Genomic DNA, 16215 nt, shown 5'->3' on the forward strand with positions numbered 1-16215 from the left:
GCCTGGCTTGGTGTAATGTTTTTCAGACTTGGCCTATGAAGAAAAATGGCATTAAAGAGCTGCAGAAAGGTGATCTCTTTCTGCCCCCCACTTAGAGCTCGGCAAACAAAAGATGACTAAATGCTGCCTGAAGAAGAGAGCTGGATGCTTGCGGCATGATGTAGCAGATATGAAAATTTCACATGGTTCAAAAAACCCCCAAAAGAATACTCAATGCATTAAGAAAAATCCGTTGGAAGATATTAAATACAGAGACCTCAGCTGTGGGTCTGGAAGTGCCTGCCCACAGGATCGCTAGGTCGCAGGGGGGTCTTCGCAGGAGGGTCTTCGGGGGCAGTGTTGCCATCTGCTTGTTGGAACCGACTGTCTTAGGGTTTGACTGTTCAGCACTCTTGGAGGTAGGGTGCTGCTCTGACTCAGTCCTGCCATTTCTCTGATGTCTTCTAGAGAAAACGAGGGGTTTTTCCTCTCTTTTGTTGCGAGCCCAAACTAGAACACACATAATTACGTTTTTATTTACTTTCCAGGCTGCTGTGGCAGGCCCAGGCCTATGCATCAGGGCCCGAAGCGCAGCAACAGCAGCCTCAGGAGGGGAAGGACCCACTACTCAAGGACCCGTTCTATCCGCTCCTGCTCCACGCTAAAGGCGGCCGGCGGCGCCGCTGCCCGGCTCCCCCGCGGGCTCCCCCAGCCGTGAGGCGGCCGGCGGCCGTTCCTGGGAAAGCCAGCGCCTGTCCCCAGACCCGCCGCGGCTCCCTCTGCTCCACCGCAGCGGGCGGGCGGCCACCCCGCCCCGGAGCGGGGCCTGCCCAGCCGGGGCAGAGGCCGATCCTAGCGAGGCCTGGGGTGAGGGCGGGCCCGCGGCGCCGCCTCCTCTAGGAAACGGGGGCGAGAGCGGGAGCCGGGGGGTACACGGGGACGACCCGCGACCGGGCACAGGGGCCCGCGGCAGCGCCCTCCCCCGCCGCCTCCCCCTCCAGGCAGCGCTGTGAGATGCCAGAGCCCTCCTCCGCGCCCGGCCCTGCCGAGGGAGCCCGCCCCGCCGGCGGCTCCTCCTCCTCCCCCGCCGCCGCTCTGCCAGCAGCCAGTCGGGCCTGAGACCCGCGCCCGGCTGCGGGGCCTGCCCTGAGCGCCGGCGGAGGGCGGGCAGGGGAGCGGGGGGGACCAGCACGGAGAAGCCCCGGAGACCGAGCCCGCCGCGGCACATGAGCTGACAGGATCCGTACCCGCTCCCCTCCGCGCAACAAAGACTGGGGAGCCCCTCTGCCCGCCGCGGGACGGGGCGGGGCGGGACGGGGCTGCCATGGGACCCTGAGGGCCGGCCCCCACAGGTAAGCGGCGGCCCTGACGGCGGTTGCCCGCCCGCCTCACCTGGCGCGCGAGGCGCCCCCCCAACTCGCGGGCGGGGCGGGGGTTTCACCCGGGCGGGGGCGGCGCGGGAGGGGGGGGCGGGCACCCCGCTTCCTTCCCTTCCCCCCGATTTGTGCTGGGGTGACTTTGTAAATCTTGGGGTTTGTTGCCCCCCCCCCCCCCGCCCCCTCCGCGTGCGGTGTTACCGGGGGGCTGTTTGTTCTTCCGCGGGCCGCAACCCCGGCTCTGCGCGCGCCCCCCCGCCCGGGGCTCCGCGTGGCGGGGGGGGGGGGGGGGGGGAACGACCCGCCGCCCTCGCGTCTCGCGCGCCCCGGCCGCCTTCCCCGCGCGTGCAGGGCGGGCGCCGCCGCGGCGGGGCGGGGGGTCTCCGGCAGCCGGGGCGGGCGGGGCGGGGGCGGCCGCGCTCGGGTGCCGAGGGCGCGGGGCGGGGGGGGGGGGGGCGCTGGCGGTGCCCGCAGACCGCCGGTTGTCCCCGCGCGGGGGTTCCTGCCCGGCGGGCAGCCTCGTTCGCCTCCGGTGCCTTCGTGTTACGTTCGTGTTACGGCGAGCAAACAGTTACTGCCGTGCGGTTTTGTGCAGTGACCCCCCCTTCCTTCCCCTTCCTTCGCCCATAACCCCCCCCCCCCCCCTTATGGACCAAGGCGTACTGACCGACCTTTGTCGCTGTTAAGAAGAATATTAAGGTGATTTTTTTATTATTATTTTTTTTTGTCGAAGCGCCATCCCGCTTACGAGCTGCTTTTCCCAAGCCAGATCGCTGCTGGCGATGGTAGGCAGCCCCCTCCCACCCGGGACTTGTCCACCGGGACAGTGGCTGCTGGAAGTTGTTGACAGCGGCGGGGGCGCGCACATGTGCCACACGCGGCCGAGGTTTACGGCTGGAAACTCCCGGTTGGAGCCCATGGAGCGCCATGGGGACACCCGCCGCTGGGTGAAAATTATCCCGGCAAGGCTGGTGTCTGAAGCTTTTTCTGGTTTGGGGAGTACTTCTTCCCGGTTTTGCTGCGTGTGGGTGCTGAGAGTGTGGTGCACTGGGGATGTAGGGGTCAGGAGGAGTTTGTGGGTAGCAGAAAGGGGTCCTAGGGACGTGGGCTGGGGGTGCAGGAGGGACTTGCAGGGAGCTGTGGTGGCACAGGGACAGGCAGGAGGTTGGAGAAGAGTGGGCAGAGGGTGAGCAAGAGTGATGGGAATGGGGGGCTGTGGACAGCCTGGGCAGGGGGCTTGGTCCCGCAAGTGCTCTCCCCTCTTGGTGTGTATGGCACAGTGCAATGCTGCTGAAGAGAATGGATTTATGTTTGAGGGTTTTCTTTTTTCTTTATTTTCTTCAATTTGTTTTTTGGTTCATGACCCTTTCTGCTGTGGTAAGAAAATAACCTGTTCCTGGGCACGGCTAGCATGTTTCTTTATATGCCAAGTGGCTGCCTGGCTTGAGTCTTAGCACAGGCGCCCGTTAACCCTGGCTCTGTCCAACTGGAAGTGTCCCTGGGAAGGAGTCTTCCCCTGCACGGTCATGCATGGTTATCTTGGCTTGTGAGGGCACAGAAGAAACCACAGTTCCCTTTCAGAGGGAGGTGTTGGGCTGGACTTGATAATTGTGCTAGATCTCTTCTCTTTAAGTCAAAATTAAGCTTAGGTAAAGCTACAAGGTGAGGAGAAGCAACCCATCTGTTGCCCTCTGGGTGTCTGGTGCCTGTGAGGGCAGAAACAGCTCCGGTGAAGCCATTTGGGTTCAAGGTGGTGGGGCAGGACCATGGTTCAAGCAGTCAGAAACCGAACACACGCCAGGGAAGGCAGCAGGGAGAGGGGAAACTGAGGGTGTGTAGCAGCTTCTAGTGCAACCAGTGTGTCCCAAGACATTTCACTGCTCCTCTTGCTGCAGGCTTTGGAAAGAAAGGGAGTGCATGAGCGAGGAGGTTGGGTAGATACTGCTGTTTGCCTCAACTGTTCAAAGACTACCAGTCTGCCCACTCATGCTACCCCCACCCCAGCATTTTTAAGCAGTGGCATTCGGGTCCTTGTCGGTGTCCTTTGGGTGAACCAGATTTGCCAGTTTATGCATATCTTCATGCAGACTTGGACCTGGGGTTTATTTTTAATGAAAGCCATGAATCTTATGTAGTGTGATTTCAGTTAAAGGAGCTAATGCTCTAAACTGAGGCAAAACTGTGAAAGCAGACATTACTGATTTTAATTGCTCTTTTTTCCCCAACCCCTTCTTTTTCTAAGATTCCTGTCCTGACTCCCCTCCCTTTGTGGATGTTTCTTGGTTATGGTGGGAAATGGAAGGGAATTTAGAGCTAAGAATGTGACTAGTTTTTAATGTAACCAGTTCTGTCACGAGGGCCTGGACTGGGACCCTGACAGTTTGTTTCATGTGGGTCATTAGCTGCCGTGGAAGACTAATGACTGTGGCTGAGAACTTGTGTTTTCACAAATAGGAGAAAAGGCTGGCTTTTCCCCAGAGTGGATGGGATGTTTCAAGTGAAAGTTAGTTCATCTGTCCCTTCCCTTCAAAAAAACGTACAGCACACTTTTGAAACTGAGTCATGAGGTACAATTTATTTCGAATATTTTAGGTTTATTATGAATTTGATGTACTTTGGCCACATGCTCACTGGAAACTGTAAGACAGTCTTGTTCCGATTTGCCCTCTCTGGGCTCGAGAAGGTGATGAGGGAGTTTCCTTGCTGCAGCCCTTTTGGATCTGAGCAGAGCAGAAGTGTCTTAAAAGGGTCGTGACAACTGCTGTACAATCCCCTCTCTGCAGAGGTGGTAGAGGAGCAACATAAACTGTCCAGCCCCGTCTTTCTGGGCAGCCGTTCCTGACAGGGGTGAGCTGGTAGCAGGTGAGGTTGGAAATGGGAAGGGGTGGAATATTTTGATGCCTTGTGCTCTGGACAAACTGGGAAGGGAGTGTGCGAGGCTCTTGTCCCATCAGCCAAGCTTGTGTCGAAGGCTGTGCTGCCTCCCCCCTGACAGACCAGCATTACCTTTTGACTCTCTCTGAGCTGTGCTTCTTGAGAGATGTAGCACAGGGTTGGATATGTGGTGTGTGGAGGGCAAATTCCCTCCAAAGTCACTGTCATGGAAGTCATAACACGGATGTGTAGATTCAGGGGTGATTATTAGTGTCTGATGACTTGGCCAGGATTATATCCCATACACTTGGTTCTTGCTTCAGGGTGAACCGAAAGGCTGTTGAAAATGTTTCTGGTAACTGCAAATAGGTGCAAATGTTAATCACTTGAAACAAGTCCTTAAAAATAAGAACAGACACTGATGCAGGCTATAGGCAGGAGAGTGAAAGAAGAGCTGCTATTTTTTGGGGTGTATTTTTAAAATCTCGTTTAATCCTGCATGTATGATTTTGTGAGAGACCCAGCAGCTCCAGTAGTTTATTCATTTATTTAAAACAGCTTTGTAGTTCACCTTGAAAACCACTTCCTGCCATATGGTTATATTATTTCCCTATGCCACGTTTTTTGCTAATTATCAAGACCATTTGCTTTAAAATAGGTGTTTTTAATTTCGCAGCCTTGTCTGCCTCTCCTGCTTGATCCTGCCCTGGAGTCAAGAGGCTGTGTCTGTTCATTCTCCATGGCAACAGGCTGTGATTTACTTATTTCAATTTAATTAAAAAGCAGCTATCAATTTCTAGGCATCTTATATGTTCCTTAAATTAGAAAAATATCAGTGGATCAGTCTCCACAACAGATCAGCTAACCTCAAAAATAAAATTCTGACCATGAGCCACCAATTTCTTTCCAAGTCTATCCCCTTTAGAAGAGTTTAGGAGAGAGCAGAGTGCCGTGGCCTGTCATCAGGTGGAGCAGATGAGGGCAGCTGGACTGGGGCTGTGGTAGGAGTCGAGTTCTGGACTCCTGTAGTGTTGCTGATAACATTGGTGTGCCAGTATAAACCACAGGGCTACCTGTTCAAGCCCATTAGGTTGCCTCTCTCCTCCTGCTGTTGCGCAGCTGTTGGGAAATTTTGTGGCTTGATGGGTTGGCGTGGACATCCCAGACCTTGCCTGAAAAGGGGTTTCTGGGTTGTGTGCTCTGTGTGTAGACTCCCACTTGCTGGGACAGGTGCTTTCTGCAGCAGCTACATATGCTGAGCCATTTTTAGGGCTAGTGTGAGGTTGTGATGCTTTTGCAGGCTTGGATGAAAAGGGCACAAGTATCAGTGGGCACAAACATCTGTACTTGCTGCAGTGAAAATGCAGAAAATGGCAGTTCTGCTAGAAATGTTACTGTGTTTATCAGCTCTCCTCATATGAGAGATTTTGCAAGTCCAAATCCTTTGTGTTGCGTTTGATTTTTTGCTCCATCTTGAAGCCTGTCTGTTTTTTGATGTGTGCGCGATACGGCTTTTGGGTTTAAGCTAGTCACAGCACAGAAGCCCACAATGCCTTGTTGGTTTAAGCATGCCTGGTATTTGTATGCAGGCTAGAAATGAAGGCCTTAATCCTAAATTAGTTTTCTAAGCGCTGTGGTTGTACAAATACTAGTTTGTGTTAGTCAGGGATAAGGAAATGCATGAGCAATGACAGGCAACTGTTGGCTAAAGAGGGGATGGTATTAGGTAAGGACCTTGGGGGTGGATGAAGGAGTGTGGTGAATTTACTACCCTACAGGTATTAGGTTTGGTAGTAAATGGACGGAGTGGAACCAGCATAATTAAGGAGTGCCAAAATTAACACTCCTTTTTGTCTTCAATACCAACACCCCAATTCTTAATAGAATTATTTTCCCTTGAAGGGATTCAGGTGACTCAGCCTTTGGAGTACTAGTGTGCTGGTGGTGTTTTCTTGCTAGGAGAAGCTGGGCCTGCTGAGTTGTCGAACCAGACTCGGGTGCTATTTCTGGGCTCTGCTAATGTGTGGAAGAAGAAGAGTTGGCCATGCATTTTTATTAAGCCTTAAGGAGCAGTTATAATCAGAAGAGAGCCTGCACAAAACTGCACTTTTAATTTTTTTTTTTTCCCTTTAGTGTTGCTACTCTGCTTTTTCAAACTCACTGCTGGCGATTTGAACAACAGATGTGGGTTCTTGCTTCTCCTAGCCCTGCCAAAGCCCGCAAGGTTATGGCAGAAAATGTTGGACTCTCTCCTGGCTTGCTGATCTTTAGCAATTAAAATTTCTAGCTGCAGGTTCCTGGTGAGCATGCACCAACTGGGAAGACCCTCTTTGAGCCTGTGAGGTTATCAGTTAAGCATGTGTTTACTCGTAAAGCGAGCATGTTTGGTCTATGGGATGCTGAGCGGTAAATCTGAAATCTCATGATGCTGTTCCTAATAAAAACAGAATAAACCAAAGCAAAACCTCAAAGCAAGCTTTTGTTTGATACTGTATTTAAGTAGATACATTCAAGGAATTTATATCCAACTGGTAACATCCTTAATTCGTTATTACTGCTTTTACTGGAGCACAGGCATGATCTGTATTCTTTAAGAGTTCATCTGTTCCTCTTGCTTATCCAGCTTTGAAGTAGACCTTGCTGATATTAATTTCTGCATAGCCTGTAACCTCATCTATAAAATGAAGGGAATACTTCATACAGGCAGCTGTGAAGTTACATTTATTGTCTGTAAATTGCTTTTAGTAATTGAGCAGAGGAGGTGGAGAGGAATAAAGACAGTGAAGTAATATGGGTTTGTTTTTGTTTTTGTGTTTTTTAATCAAAAAGAACTGCATTATTTTTGTTCATCTGATGATGTAGAAGCTGATAGGGAAAGAAAAATGCTTTATCAAGAGCACCCTGAAACTAATTGTTAAGTTTGTAATGAAAACAGACATTTCTGAGCATAGTGATGAAGGCAGCCATCTTGTTTAATAATAACAGAGTCCAGTTTAAGAATAGGTACAATTATTATTGGAAAACCTGCAGTACTTCTTGTATTTCTGTCTGGTTTGGGTCTGCTCAGTTTTAGTGTCATTCATTACCTACACGGCTGTCTTCAGCATCCAATTCAGAAATGTTGTTGTAGGTAGAGCCTAAGATTATTGGCAAACACCTCTATTGCAGGCTTTTCAGCTGGGCCCCTTGTTTTATGCTGACTGGTAAGCCCGTGAAGAACTAGGTGAAGCCTCAGTTTCACTTGGGTAATGATGGATTTTCTTGCTGCGATTGAACCAATCTAACTACGTGTTCTTGGTCGTGCCTTGCTCGTGGCTCTGTGGCCATTATTGCTTGCCTTATGCCGGCTCTGGTGCTGAACAGATCCAGCTTCTTCAGTGTTTGGAAAGCTGACTTGCCCAAAAATATAAAAAAGTGAATAGTTTTCTCCTGGGACTGAGAGCGGAACCTGCTCACCAGGTTTAGGCTCGTATCGGAGCTACCGCACAGGAGGGGCGAGATTTGTTTTGCCGGCGGTGAAAGGTAGGGAATGAAAGAAAGGTGGAAACGGGGCCCCGCTTTTCTGGCAGCAGTGAACTGTTAGCCTGGTTCAGCTGTAATGTGAAACCTCACCCTCAGCCTTCATTTTCAGGTCCCTCCCTTCCCCTCTCATTCTTTCCTCGGGATATACTCGCGTGCCTCCAGATGCTGACTCTGTTCTCAAGCAGTATTTTCAAAAGGGGGAAAAAGGGAAAAGGTTGAGTTCCACTGCCTCTGCAGCAAGAGACATACCACAGGTCCCGAGAGCCGCTTGCTAACAGCATCTTGCTATGAGCCTAAGAATTATTGTTGTTATTATTAGGCTGATATATTATTATTATTATTAAAGGGCTCAAAAATAGTAGCTGTAACCCTCCCCTATAAGAGGGCAAAAGGAGACTGCCTGAGGAGATAGCTGTGGGCAGAGTTTGGGAAAGAGCTTCCCTACATGTGGTGATGGCGGCTGTTTGGACTGAGGCCTTGGAGTTGGTGTGACCAGGTGGTCCCCGAGGCCTGGGGTAAATGGCAAGGGCAGGGAAATGTCCAGAGAGTTTCCTGCACACCTGTGGCGAGCCAGGCTTGAAGTTGGGTACCATGGCAGCAGGAGGAAGTCTCTCCGTCTCTGAACTGTGACTTAGAGTTGCTCCAGGTGCTGCTGCCTAACTAATTTGCAGGCACCAGCAGGAATTGGGAAGGCCTTGTGGGACACTGCTGTGGTATTGTAGAATGGTGCCATCTTGCTCCGGGGATGCGATGAAGCCAGGGTTGTGCTGAAGCTCAGACTGTGGGAGCTGGCCAAGGCGAACTTTGCTTCTGCTGACCAGTGTGAACAGCATTTCTGCTTTGGCTTTGCCGTTGATGGGTCAGTGAATCTGCATCAGCCCTTGCTGACTGTAGGGAGGGGGGATGTGTCACCGAACGAGATGCATGCCCAAGCATCTACTTAGCAGGGGCATGGTGTGGGTCAGAGTGCGCATTTGGGAGACTGCATGGAGGCATCTGTTGGCCTAGTGATTGCTTTACAGCTAAAGGAGCAGATACTGTGTCTGTCTGGTGAATTTTATACAGCATGAAAGTGAAGATGATGTCAGTGAAGAGTAGTGTGCCAGAGGCAGCAGGATGCAGTGAGCCTATGCATGTGTGGACTGACTGAGCGGCTGTACTAGCAGGAGGGGCAGGTTGCAGTTGGTGTGGTGCACAAATTAGAAATGTTTGTGCAGCCATTTTCAAATAAGAAAAGTAGTAGAGAGGGACAAGGAAAGTTGCTTCAACTTGAGGGTTGTTATAGATTTGTTTCATGCTGTACTGCAGTTGATCGGGGTTTTTTTTTAAGCATTTAAGGCTAAATTTTTCTCATTGGTATGTGAAGACATTATGGCAAGAGAAAGATTATTGTAGGGTTGTGTTGCTTTGCATGGTAAGATTGTACACTGGGTGGCTGTTACAGTGGATTTGTGTTCCAAGGATGGAGTGAATTAAAGGAAGAACCAGTGTATTGATACTAAATAATGGTGCCACTGGAGATGTTGAGCACAAAGTGTCTTTGTTTTCAAGGTTATGGTTTGTGTTTTTTTTTTTTTTTTTTTAAATCCGACACACTTGTAAGCCAGCTGCAATATTTTTTTTCAAAAAGACATATTTATAAGAGAGGCGGCAATATAGAAAATGCTCTAAGTAATCTCATTGCAAAGTGTGTTTTTCTTCCATCCCCTTGCACATGCTTGCAGCCTCTGGGGAAGATGTTAGTGAAGGAGCTGGATAATCAGGGTCTTCTCCAGAGCTGCCATTGTTCTGATTGATGTCGTGGGTATTAGCTGGGGGATGTGTACAGATGCATAGGTTGGCTGGGGTTTCATCTCTGCGGTCTTCCTTTCTGTCACTCCTCCTGGATAGAGATATGTATCCTGGCACTTTTGTCTTCCACCTAGATCTCTTTCTCATCTCCTGTAAATACTGGCTGATTATTTTTTTTTGTTGCTTTTCTGGCAAATCTTCAATTGTGCTTGTAATGGGTGACTCTCCTCCTGTGCAGCTTAACCAGGCTCATGATGATGGGCATTCCTGTAAGGCAGTCTTTTCCTGAATCTTTTTGCTGAATTTTCATGTGATCTGCCCAGTCTGGGGACTTCTCTGCTGTTGTGTTGGTTGCTCTAGCGAAGATCCAGGTACCGTAGCTGACTCTAGCAATGCTCCAGCTTCCATGTGGAGTGCGAAGGAATGCAGTGAGAAGCAGCCGTTCCAGGGTCCTGTTTGTCCTCAGACTGGAAATGCTGAGGGCACATTAGAGTTCCTGTGTAGGACTGCAATAATTAAATAGTGCTGGTGGGAGAGGGAGTAGGAGATCATGTGATGGTCACTTCAGATAGATTAACAAAGAGGGGCTATTACGGTGCCAGCAGAAGACATCCTTCTGTGGAGGTTCCTAGCCAGGAAATATTTAAAAAAGCTGTTCCAGAGAGTGAGAGGAAAGCCTGATAGGTCTGTGCTATAATTAATTGCCCAGATACGACTGGAGGAGCAGCTTGGAGAAGGGAGCTCATATGTGAGCCGGGTGTGGCGTAGAGAGGGAAATGGGAATTTCCTGACTTCGGTTTGCAAAGCTCAAGTGTAGAAGGAATTTTAGACATAATAGGTGGAAAGAAGGACTAAAATTAATAGATAGTTCCATTTTTAGTTTTTTTTTTTCTTTGCACTGCATGCTCCTTGCTAGTGTTAGTTGAACATCAATTGAAGCGGTACGGAGTATGCTTGGGAACTGGAGACATTAAGCAGAAAGAGAGAGTGAATCTGATTAGCTCTGCTTTTCGTGCATTAAGCAGAAAGATGGGCTGAAATGTGATTGCAAACAGATAATAGCAGCAGGCTCCTGAGGCACCACCATGACCCAGCATATGGGGTGATGGATCTAACCATGCCATAGAACTGTTTCTTGTAATAGAAGCTGCTTGTTTTTATGTTGCGGTTTCTGTTGTACTTTCTAATTATCCTATTCATTGCTGTCTGCCATTTTGAGCCTGGCCACGTGGGATGGCTCAGCCCCCTGGAATGTGTGCTCTGTTGAGCACTTCTGCCCTGAATAGTAACTGTAGCTCTGGTAGCCAAAGGGTGGGAGGGAAGAGGTGCCAAGGCTTGAGAGTCCTAGCTATTTCCCCCCCTATTTCCAAGAATAATGGAAGTAACAGCTGCTGCTTTTGCCACGCTGAGAAAGATGAGTACTAGTGTGGTCTGTAAAGCTTTTCCCTCTGGAAGTGCGAGTATTGGGGTTTATTGGGAGAAGGTTCCCAGTGACTTGAAAAAAGGGGCATCTATCAGTACCACTTAATAAATAAAAGCTGGCTTTGCTACACCAGCCACTTTCTTAGCAGAGATCCCAGAGCCACTCCCAGTCTGTGGCCTCTCTTCCACATGGAGCAAAAGCAGCAGAGAAAACAGGTTGGCAGAGACTTGGCTGGTGCAGGCTGGAATTGATACTGCTGATAGAGCATCCAACATCCCTGCATACTGCTGGGGGCCGTTTTCTGTGTTGATGTGGTAATCCCCCACAAAACCTGCTTTCCCTTCTCTCCACCCAAGGCTTTCGTTGATAGCCTAAAGAACCATTTTCAAATCTGGTGTGGGTTGGGGGAATGCAAAGGGAGTGGGAAGAACAGAGGTCTCCCTAAAATGTCTGGACAGTAGCGTAGTAGTAAGAAGCTCACACGTGTGCGTATGTATGTATGTATTTTAAGGCCAGAAGGGGTGGGTCAGACTAGTGTTTCTGTGACCTTTTCTCAACTGTGTCTTGCCTTTCCTGCCTGCTGTCTCTCCTGGCCTGTCAGGGGACTTCCACTTCCTTCCTGCTGACCTGCTGGGCTGCAGGCAGCCTCCCTGCCCTTGTGGCAGCTCCCAGCTCTGGCTCTGAGCCCAGGCTAATAATCCCGACAGATTTTACTGGCTTGCTCTGCTCCATGCCTTGCTGTAAGGGACATGGTGTGTGAGGTTGTGGTTTGCATGACTTCTAGCATCACACTGGCCCTGGGATTCCACCCGCCGGCATTTGTGTGAAACCCAAACCCTTGTAATAAGCACTGGCTGAGCCTCTGGTAGAGCCTGGCTTTGCTCAGCAAGGCCTCTTGTGTCCCTACCTGCAGGTGATCGGCTAGCACAGATGTCACCCAAACACACCTCCTGATTGTCTCTGGCCGTCCGGATGATTGCCAGCAGTATGAGGTTTGGGTGGAAGTAGGAGGTGTTGATAGCTGGGAAAGGAAAAATTCATCAGGTACCAGAGAGGGTAATGAAGATCTCTTCTCACCACTCTTCCCACGCATCAAAGCACACTTTAAACAAACAACAAAAAAAAAGCATTCATCTTTGACCCCCATTAATGACTGGCTTGGTCTGTGTAAGAGTTTTATGAGTCTGCTGGTGCTCCCAAAGAGTTTAATTATTTAGAGCATGAGGTGGAATTTTGTGTTTTCACTGCTGATGGTCCAGGGTTCAGGCCCTGATGGGCCGGAGGGTTGGTTACAAAGGCAGTCTGGCTGGGTGTGCAACTGCTTGCTCTGAGGAGCCTGAGGGAGGCATGAGCTGCAGTCTGCAGTCCTTGTTAGGGCTGGGAGCATATCTTGCTCTCATTGTGTGAGCTGCACGTGACTCTGCCATGTCGAATTCAAAGTCTGTGTCCTTAATCTTGAGGGTACTTAATGGTCCAGACCCGAGATACCTTAAATGAGTACCTGAAGCTGCTGGGTGGGCACACTTGGGGCAGATCTTGCTTGTTGGTGAGCCTCCCAGTCAGTGGTAGAGGCTTTAGGGGCTGGTGTAAGGCTCTGGCAGCAATATCTGATTTATCAGCCCTGGGCTACAGGCCCTTCCCATTCCCCGTGGTGGCGTGCCTTTGCCTGCCTTTTTTCTGCTAACAGCCCCCTCCCGTTTCCCCCAGCTCCCGCTCTGCAGTGTAGCAACTGCTTTTCCTACTGTACAACTCCATCTTCAGCCTGCTGCTCACTTCCCTTTGCAGTATGTCAGCTTGTTCTTGCCTTCTCTACTTTTCCCTATCCAGCTCTTCTCTACTGTTAATCCTCCCAAGACTTGTGAACACAGAACAGATGTAAGAAACAACCAGGCAACTGACTGAGGTGCCCCGAGACCTCTGTGCAGCTCACGTTTCCAAACAGGTGGTTGGCCAGCTAGACCAGGAGTATTTCCCTGCTGTCATGCTGACACTTCAGCCAAATTTCCACTTCTAGTGGGAAGGTGTCTGGCTTCAGGCTGGTTGACAGGGATGTGGGCTGATCTGACAAGTCAGGTGGCCAGGTGGAAGGATCATACTGGTGATGCTTGCTGCCTGGTTGCTGCTGGAATGGGTAAATTCCTCTTGGGATTGTGCTGCATTGGTGGGTCCTGAGGGCTTGCAGTGCTCATCAATGCAGAAATGGAACAGTGGCAACTGTTCAATGCAAGACTGTAAGTGGAGGGTTGTTTTACAGCAGAAGTGGTTGATACTGGTGGATCTGGGTTTGGCTGATAGCAAAATAAATTTATGGGCAGACTGGAAAGCCTTGTATAATGTGGAAGGTTCACACTGTATTTTTTTTGTACCGTGGCTGTTGATAATGAAAATGCCTATCACAGCAGACACCAAGCTAGTGTGTTGCCTGGTGTGTTGCTGCTTCTGAAGCTTAGATCTTTGTGCATGCTTGGGTTCACTTCTGTACTCTGCCTGCTGCTGTTCCTTACCGCCTGAGCTCAGGGACCACTTGAACCTTCACCTTCTTGCATCTGCTCTACTGCCATCTCCTGATAACGTGCCTGGTCTCTTGTTTCCTGCTGTCGCAAGGGCCTGCATAGGCTCTTGGTTGCATGCCAATGGGCTCTTCATGCTGTCCCTATTTACTCTGGTTTATCTCTTCCCACTCCTTTCCATATTCCTGTTTCATTTCCTTTGCTATGGGTTTAACGTTCCAGGTTGTGTTGGGAGACTGGGTTGAGCCAAGATGGCAGAAAGAGGGTGGAGGGGAAGAAGGGGCTTAAACTGCTATATAAGAGTTTCTGCCATCAACTCAGTCTTTAATCTGTTGGTTATTATGGACCTAGCTTAATCAACTGGATCTGCTAGACAAACACCAGGTGATCTGTGTCCTGCCTCCATATTCTACTCTGTTTTTCTATTTTTTCTTTTTTCCTGAAAATTAATAGGATTCTGCCCTTTGATGATTAAACATCGCCTGGAGTTTTGGAATGGATCAGATGCGTCAATCAAATGTTACCACATTGCACCCAAAGAGAGGAATGCCATCCAGCTGGGGGTAGGGTCTGATTTTTCTTTGCCCCCATCAGTGTCTAGAATTATTGGAAACCTTTTTGTGTTTTTAAATGCAAGAATTTTTAGTAGAAAGTATTAGTTTTCAAATTTAATTACTTTATTGTGTGAAAATTTGCTTTTTTTATTGGTATGGAGCAATGTTGTGCCTCTTTATATTCAAAATATTAATAATCTTGAAGCCTTGATGGGCTTTAGTAAAGAAAACATTTCAGTAACTATGTCAAATATTTTGGGAGGAAAATTTTGTGTTTTAAATGAAAAGTAAATCTATTCTGATTACTAAGAAAGATGAAAATAATTTAACTTTTTTCAGAAATGTAAAAGTTCAGGTAATTTGTTCAAGTTCTAGAAATTGACGTAAAACAGACTAATGCCTCTGTACAAACTGTTCCCCTTGCAACAGGGGAGAGGAGGCGAATAGATCAGTAGGAAGCAGCATCTCTTTGAGTATTACTTATGGGTACTTGGCCAGGTGGCAGCAGGTACAGCATGAGACCTGGAATGAAACAAAAGGTTGCGGGGAGAATGTGAATCTGGAGCCTCACATGGGCTTAAAGCACAGGTTGCAGCCCAAGCGGCAAACTGAAGTGGATTTTTGGCTCCCTTCCACTTGCCTCTGCACAGCTACCCATTATCCTCTTGCTGGTATGCCACTTGGCTGTTTCAGCAGAGATGCTGCAGAGACAAAACACTTATCTGGCTCTCAGAAGTGGGATGGACTTTCCAGGTCAGGCATGAGAAGATGTGTTAGGGTTTGCGTCCAGAAGTAATGCTGTTCCAATGTTGCTCACTTGAAATCCGAAGGGCCTTATGCTTCATGTCTATTTCCTGTTCTTGTTAAAATTGCTTTTGCTTTAGAAACCAAGGGTCTAAAAGCTGAGGGGTTTGACAGAGCGTGCTGCAGAATGATTCTTTTCTCCTCAGTGTGTAAGTTTCCTGAATGAATGATTTTGAAGTAAAGTAGGATTTCCCTGCAGAGCCTGCCTCTGTTAAGTCTTTAGACTGTCACAGCAACAGCGAGACTACTAGTACAATATTAATAATTTATGTGTCCCCCTTATTTTGGACCTTTGTCAGTCGTTTCAGCCTCGGCAGGCTGGGAGAGATGAGAAGAGCACGTGTAAGTTTTGCTGCTGTTCTCTCTGTATATGTTCTCAGGGTAGGCAAAAGATTTTGGTCTCCAGAGAATGTCTATCTGGAACCTTTTAGCAGTGCTAAATTTACAGAAATAATACCAGAAAATAGCATAATGGTGTCTCATTTCAGTCATCTCTGCATAGGATTGTACTGCTTTCATTGGATGTCTGCAACAAGTGTGGTTCAGATGTTCCTGGGCTTTGCCTGGTTGCAGTAGGTGAGGGGGAGGTGAACCTTTTATGGGTCCCTCCTGTGGGATGAGCCCAGCCAGGGTTTTGCTGCGTGTGTATAATCAGCCCCAAATGTTTTTGTGCTGCTGCAGCTGCACATAGCTTTCTTCAAAACTGGGCTTTGTGTCCTTCTCTCCCTCACACTCTTCTAAAGGGAAGAAGATGGTCAAGTAGTTTGTGTGTTTCCTGAGCAGGTCTTGCTTGAGGTGCGGAGTAGAAGACACTCTGAGCCAAATGAAAATGGGCCTTCAGAAATGAGGCTGACTAGAGGATGTCGCCAGAGAATTCAGTCAGCTGGTTTAAATACAATGTGTTAGTGAATTCTAGAGTTAACTGTTGCAGGCTTGCACTTGGTGTTAGCAGTCATCTGAACACCTTCTAGCTTGGCTGTCTGCTGGGTGCTTCTCATCAAATCCTGTTGGAAGCACAGCACTTTGTTTTGGGGAGTTTTGAGGGGCCGCTGGTGTGGCATGCATGAACTAGTTGATGTTTTTTGGCGAGTCTGTGTTCTTGCAGGCAGGTCCTGAATGGTTTGAGTCAGATCAGTCTACTTTGAGTGTATTTAGCAAGCATGTTGGTAGTTTGCAGGAAGTTGTAGAGTTAGCTCCGATCTGTTGCTCATGGTCCAAAGTGGCTGATTCACCCCAGACAATGGAGGACCCACAGGTTCTGTGCTGCTGGGTCATGGATGGATGGCACAGTCTTGAGAGAGGAGAGTGTTCTGCAAAGAATTTAATCTGTGTGTTAAGCCTGAAATAACTTTACTGAGGAAAGACAGATTTCTAGAGGAACT

General features: G+C 49.0%; 1 protein-coding gene across 9 annotated transcripts in view; it reads left to right on the forward strand.

Moving 5' to 3' along the window:
* Positions 1–16215, forward strand: part of TCF20 (transcription factor 20) — a 150171-nt gene that overhangs the window by 18435 nt on the left and 115521 nt on the right. For 4 of the 9 annotated variants that reach the window (XM_055809330.1, XM_055809324.1, XM_055809323.1 and 1 more), the window contains exons 1-2: positions 1157–1331; positions 13929–14038. The gene's annotated coding sequence lies outside the window, so the exon portion shown is untranslated. Of the gene's footprint in view, positions 1–1153; positions 1332–13928; positions 14039–16215 lie in introns of those variants that run through there. The other 5 variants (XM_055809326.1, XM_055809325.1, XR_008747960.1 and 2 more) reach the window with 4 other exon arrangements.

Source organism: Falco peregrinus, chromosome 6 (assembly GCF_023634155.1).
Source record: "Falco peregrinus isolate bFalPer1 chromosome 6, bFalPer1.pri, whole genome shotgun sequence".
NCBI lineage: Eukaryota > Metazoa > Chordata > Aves > Falconiformes > Falconidae > Falco > Falco peregrinus.